We start from the raw sequence: 6,024 nt of genomic DNA, 5'->3' as shown, positions 1-6,024 counted from the left end.
AAGGACACACCTAGTATAAGAACAAATGGATAGAAAATCTCAGCAAGTAGGCTCTCCAGGAGACAGCCGCATGGAAAACAAGAGCTGCTGAATTGCCTTTTGCTTTCCTGGTGCATATTCAGTCAATACACAACCATGGAAAGTGCATTTCAGCCTTATAGCAGGAATTTAGTAGCCTTGCTCAAAGAGTAAATGATAAAGCTAATGTGCTACATTGTCTGCCCATAGACTAATTGATGTTTGAAGGGCCAGATACTACCATGACTTGCGTATATAAAGACTACCAGATTATGTTACAGGTTCATTGAATCACAGATGAAGTGGGGTGGGAAGAGACCTCAGGGAACCTGTAGTCCAACCTCCTGCTCAAAGCAAGCTCAGCCATGAACTCAGACCGGGTGGGTGAGGTCTTTATTAAGTCTTGGAGCCCTCCAAGGATGGAGACTGGACAACCTCCCCAAGCAGCCTGCTCTACAGCCTGACTGTCCTCACAGGGAAGAAGCTTTTCCCTTTTGATCCACTCTGAGCTCTTCTCATTTGAATTTGTGCCTCACATTTCATCTTCCCACTATGCCCCACTACAAGGAACCAGATCCTATTTTCTTTATAAACTCTCTGTAGGTACCAGGAAGGTGGAGACCTCCTTCTGGGTGCCTACAAAGCCACCTTTTCTTCCAGATGTGCAAGCTCAGTTTCCTCAGCCTCTCCTCACAGAGCAAGTGCTCTAACCCCCAGACATCTTGGTGGCCCTCTACTGAATTCTCCAGTTTATCCATGTCTTTCAGGCATTGGAAAGTCCAGAACTGTACTAGAGTGTCTAAATACAGTCTACCTTGTACAGGGTAGAAGGGGATAATCACTTCTCTCCATCTGCTGGCCATGCTCCTGTTACCACAGCCCAGGATACTACCAGAACACACTGCTGACCCATGCTCTGCTTGCTCTCTGCCAGTACCCCTAGGTCCTCCTCAGCAGAGCTGCTCCCTGGCCTGTACTGTTGCAAGGAGCTATTCCTTCCTACATATGGTACTTCACAATTGTCCTTGCTGAATTTCACAAGGTCCTTGTCACCCCAGGCCTCCAGCCTCTCCGAACGGTAGCCCAGCACTCGAGCACACCTGGTGGTCCTCCACATCTTGGGGTTATCTGGAAACTTGATCAGAGCGTATTCTGCTGCCTCCACCTAACTGATAAATATGTTAAACAAAACAGGCCCAAATAGAAACATGCTACTTTTTTAGTACAGCTAACATTGTGTGTTGGAATAGCCTGAGTCTGAATATACTTTCCTCCTTTCTGGAATAAGGAAAGTGAATGTTGCTGAGGTCAATGCATCCCAGCGATGTAATACTGCTAAGTAGTATGGTCTTTGATTCTGTTTTTCTACTCATACCATCATCTTTATCTAATACAAAACAGCAAGTGCAAGATTCTCTTTCATCACTAATCAGAACATGCAAGTAATATTTATCTGTACTAGTTATTGAATACAATACATAGAAATATGACACAAGTGGGAATGAAACAGCACTACCTTAAGCTCTCATTGCATAGAAACTAGGTTTCTAACATCCAGCATTGTCACTGTCTGAGGTCTTGATGAAGTACAGTTATTTTCTGTATTATCTTACTAAATATTGTACTTGATAATCATACTGATTATCATACTAAATACTGTACTTGTATATTAACACCATGTATGAACTAGAACTTCTCAAAAATTAACACCAAATACCTGAAGCATACACTGAAATTGACCTCGGGCAGCTTTACCTTATATTGTGTGCTAATGTCATTTAGATGTTCAACGTCAGCTAATCATTTTCACATGAACAATAAAGCTGTATGCAAGCACTCAGAAAAACCTGCAAGCATTGAGTGTGAACATCTTTCCTAGCAGCATAATGACAGACACCACATTTTGGTAACCACTTCGGAGTGAGTATGTATGTAATATACACGCACAAAATTTTTAAATCAATTAAATATAATTATTATTTTATGACAATACATACAAGTTTGTGGACTGAGTATCTGTTATAATTTACCTGCAGCATGGGTTCAAAGTAGTGCCTGATGGGAGATGATTGACTAAAGTAAGAAGTGGCATAAATAAAAGATCAAGACAAGAGGAGAACCTCAATGGAATACTGACATTTTCTCTAAAAAACTTGTAGTTGTCATGAACACGTGTGGAAAGTTAGTATCAATAGTCTGAAATTCAAGGTAAAAGAAGAAGAGATGCAGTTGTATTTCCTGAAGAAAGAAAAGCTAGTTTTGGCAGGTTTGGCTTTCATAAGTGCACCCTGCATAGTTATAGTGTGTATCATACTGTTAGGTGTTGTGTAGGAAAAGTAGGCCACAGAAAACAAGCAGAAACAGAGTTTGATAGCTAGACAATTCATATTTGCAAATAGATTCTGCTTTGATTTGCATGCATGGCAGAAGCTTGGAAGTACAGGTTGCATTTCCTTGGTCCAACTCTTTATCCACAATGTGATGCAACAGTGAAACTCATTTTTCATTGAGTGATTCCAGTTTTGCACTGGTCTCCCTGGAATTTAAGTAGTGTAGAGCTGTGCAAAGGGTTTAAATGCTTTTACTTTAGTATGACTGGCTGATACCAATAAGTAGGTAAGTTTCAAGTATTTTGCCTAAGCTGATAGATGAAATATTAGTTACACATCTGAGGAAGCCATTGGCCTTGTTGAAAGATACAGACACTAATTAGGCCTAATTAACCTACTGGACTGACATCTGAGACAGTGACCACAGATGTAATTCCAGAGCTCTGCCTTGTTTATATCTCTAATAACAAAATAAGTATTTTCCTAGTACTTGGAAGCTAGCACTACCAAAACTACAATTTCTTCTACAAATGGTCTTATATGGCAAGTTTTGGGGCTGTATTGTTTATTGACTCATTTGTTAAAAAGGAGTTTTGACTAGTCCATCATCTTGCACTCCAATTTTTATCTTGCTTGAAGGAACTGCATAGTTGCAAAGGACATCTGAGTCAGAAAACAACTCATCTTTGCCCAAGATATGTATCTAAAGATATTAAAAAAAAAATTGTAATTTTTAGATTATTTATATTGAGTATTATAAGGCTTTCTGATATCAGCAGATTAATATCAGAACATCAAAAACATACAGAAAAATATATGCATTTAATGTACTGAACCAAGAGCTTTTAATTAGTGTATATATCAATATATGTACAATAAATGTTTAAGTTACATCAATACGATCCACTTAGAGCAAGTGCTATAAATACCACAAAACCTCAGAGGCTAGAAACAGACTTGATGTATTTTATTAATAGACTAAAACATAACTCAGCTGAATCGCATGATTCAGTGTCTGCTCTAGATACCATAGAGCATTATTCTTTGTCTGTGAGAAAGGAAACACTTCATAACAATCTTAAAATTGTGAAAATAGTCTCCTGCATGAGCCAAAAGTGATTTCTGGCTTAACTCCAGGGACTACAGTGAAGTTGAGTACTTTTTAAATGATGAGATCAAGTACATTTCTGCTACACAGTTAGAAAATTGCCTGTTAAGTACATGCAGAAATTCTATGTCACCTGAAAGAGCAATCTTCAGGTCATACACAGGAGGATATAAATAAACAACACAAAGGCAATAAATATTCAAAAGGCAACAAAGTTCAGGTTTTTTTCTTGTTTTAGGGAAAAAATGAATATTTGCTCCATTATATAGATGTAATTAGCTCAGTTTTAAACTATCGTTATAAGATAATGCTTCGAAACAAACACATTTTGGAATCATTATCATATAATAACAAGCTACGGTAGATTCAGATTCTTGTATTATTTTTTTTTACTGGTACTTGTTTTTTCTAGTACATGGCATTGGACTGGTTTAGTACAAATAACGTATTATGTCTTAATTCAGATTGGTGCTGTAATACAGGTAAATATAGTTTACAAATTAAGAAATCATGATTTAATACCGTCAATGGAGGTTAAGCCGGGCATGCTTCAGCTGTGTTCTGACTTCTCCTGTGACACATGACCATTTTGGAGGGCACATAACACCTCATCAGACTGGGGCTGCTACCTGAGCTTTACTTCCAGCATAGCTTTAAGCCGCTGTGCCACATGAAGGCAGTGCTCATTGTGAGAGCAGTCAGAGAGACTGCTCATCTGGGTTTGCACTAGACATGTACAAACACATCTGGAGGACTTGGACTTCACCACATATTTCTTAAAGCAGGATGAAAAAGGTCATAGTTATGGAGTTTACTTACCCACATTGCATTTAGCTGCCACTGAGTTCACTTTTTAGTTTAATTTAGTTTCAGACATCCAAATGATTCTTTTCCATGACCAAGATAGAGTGCTTACAATTGACTGCTGCTGGAAGCACTGATCTGGGTACAGGTTGTAGCTCAGACCTTATGTCAGATCAAGAGCAGTGATCCATCTAAAGCGAAACCTAGGAATTATTTCAATGTTATTCTGATGCCGCTACTCTTGGGAAAGAGCCGCAGGTCAGAAATACCAGTGCCCAGTGGGGAAATGGCGCTGCAGAAAACAAATAGGCTGAGCAGATGAACACAAGTCGCATCAGTACTGCTTTCAACAGTGGTACATACACTGGTGCTCTGGACAATTTAAAAATCCCAGAGACCTGGGGTTCACCTGTCCATAAAGGACTTTCCCTATTAACTCCTGCAATTTTGTGATTAAAGTCTTGTATTCTTTGGGAGAGCAAAGAGCTTTTGCATTATTTGTTTTATCCTGGTATAACTGTGGTATTTTGAACAGCAGTGATTTTTCCTGATTCTTTTTGTACCTGCTTGAGTAACATTCAACTTGTTTAAAGATTTATGAATTTCTCCTAAAATAAAACTCCAGTGCTTTAAACTTGCAGAAGCTTTACATCAATGACAACACAGGATTGTTACATTACCCACAGTGTTTATCCTTTTTTGAAGAACGCTTCTGCTATTTTGAGAGTCTTTTGATTAAAGATTCTAAGTAAATCTAGAAATCTATACTTCTGACACTTTTGACTTTGACTCTTTCTGATCAAGGTTATACTCAATATAGAAGACTCTTCCTAGTTACCAGGTTCCAGAATGTAAATATAGCCCCTGAATAGAGTTTGGCTTTTCTGGATAAGGGTTACATTAGTATCAAACCCCTGAAAGTCACTGGGCAGCCACTCTTCGTTTTGGCAGTTATCATCTCAGGATGGTGGGGCAGAGCAAGGGCCAGCTCTCTGCAGGAGCAGGAACCCAGGCAGCAGGGCAGGGGCTCCCCAGCCAAGGCCCACCCCCCAGTACCTGAGCACAGAGAGCGGGCACTCACCGCAGCCAGGCAGGGCTGGGACCACGGCGGCTCCGGGGCCAGGAACACAGCTCAGCGACAGCTCCAGCAACAGCAGCTGTAGCCGAGCACATCTACAAGGAAAAGACAGGCCGGAGACTAGGCTAGGGAGTCAGCCTGCAGGTCAGGGTCCACAGCAAAGGGGAAGCAAGACATGACAACCAGCGAGCGGAAAAACAGAATTACGAGACTTAGATAAAGGCTGAGGGCTCAGAGCTGAGCTTAAGTGTGTGCCCCGGGCAGGGTGTGGGGAGGGCCCAGGCGAGGCTGCTCAGGGCTGTTACCACCTGTTGCTGCACTCAGTGTATAAACTCTTACAACTTCTTGAGAAGTGTAGTTATATAGAGAACTTGTTTGCATGGAATACTAACTGAAGAACATGTGCTAGTTTCTAGGCTTTAATCACTTTGAATAAATTAGTATTTTGTGTAAGATAAGTTACAGTAGCTGGACCAATTGTATTTATCAAGCTTCTAACAAATAGTTAATCTGGTATGCAACCGTATTTTTCTTGTTGGATCCTAATACATAAGATTTTTCAGTTAAATATGGCAATTTATTTTCTCATCCAGAAACATCTGTTTTTAACAAAACATTATAATTGGTTCTTTAGCCTTGAAAGCAAGGAGCATTTTGATATAACTTTATATGACCTAAATCCTAAT

Source organism: Tyto alba, unplaced genomic scaffold (assembly GCF_018691265.1).
Source record: "Tyto alba isolate M040663 unplaced genomic scaffold, T.alba_DEE_v4.0 Super-Scaffold_1000006, whole genome shotgun sequence".
Lineage (NCBI taxonomy): Eukaryota > Metazoa > Chordata > Aves > Strigiformes > Tytonidae > Tyto > Tyto alba.
The sequence above is the reverse complement of the archived record's forward strand: the minus strand, read 5'-3'. Positions refer to the sequence as shown.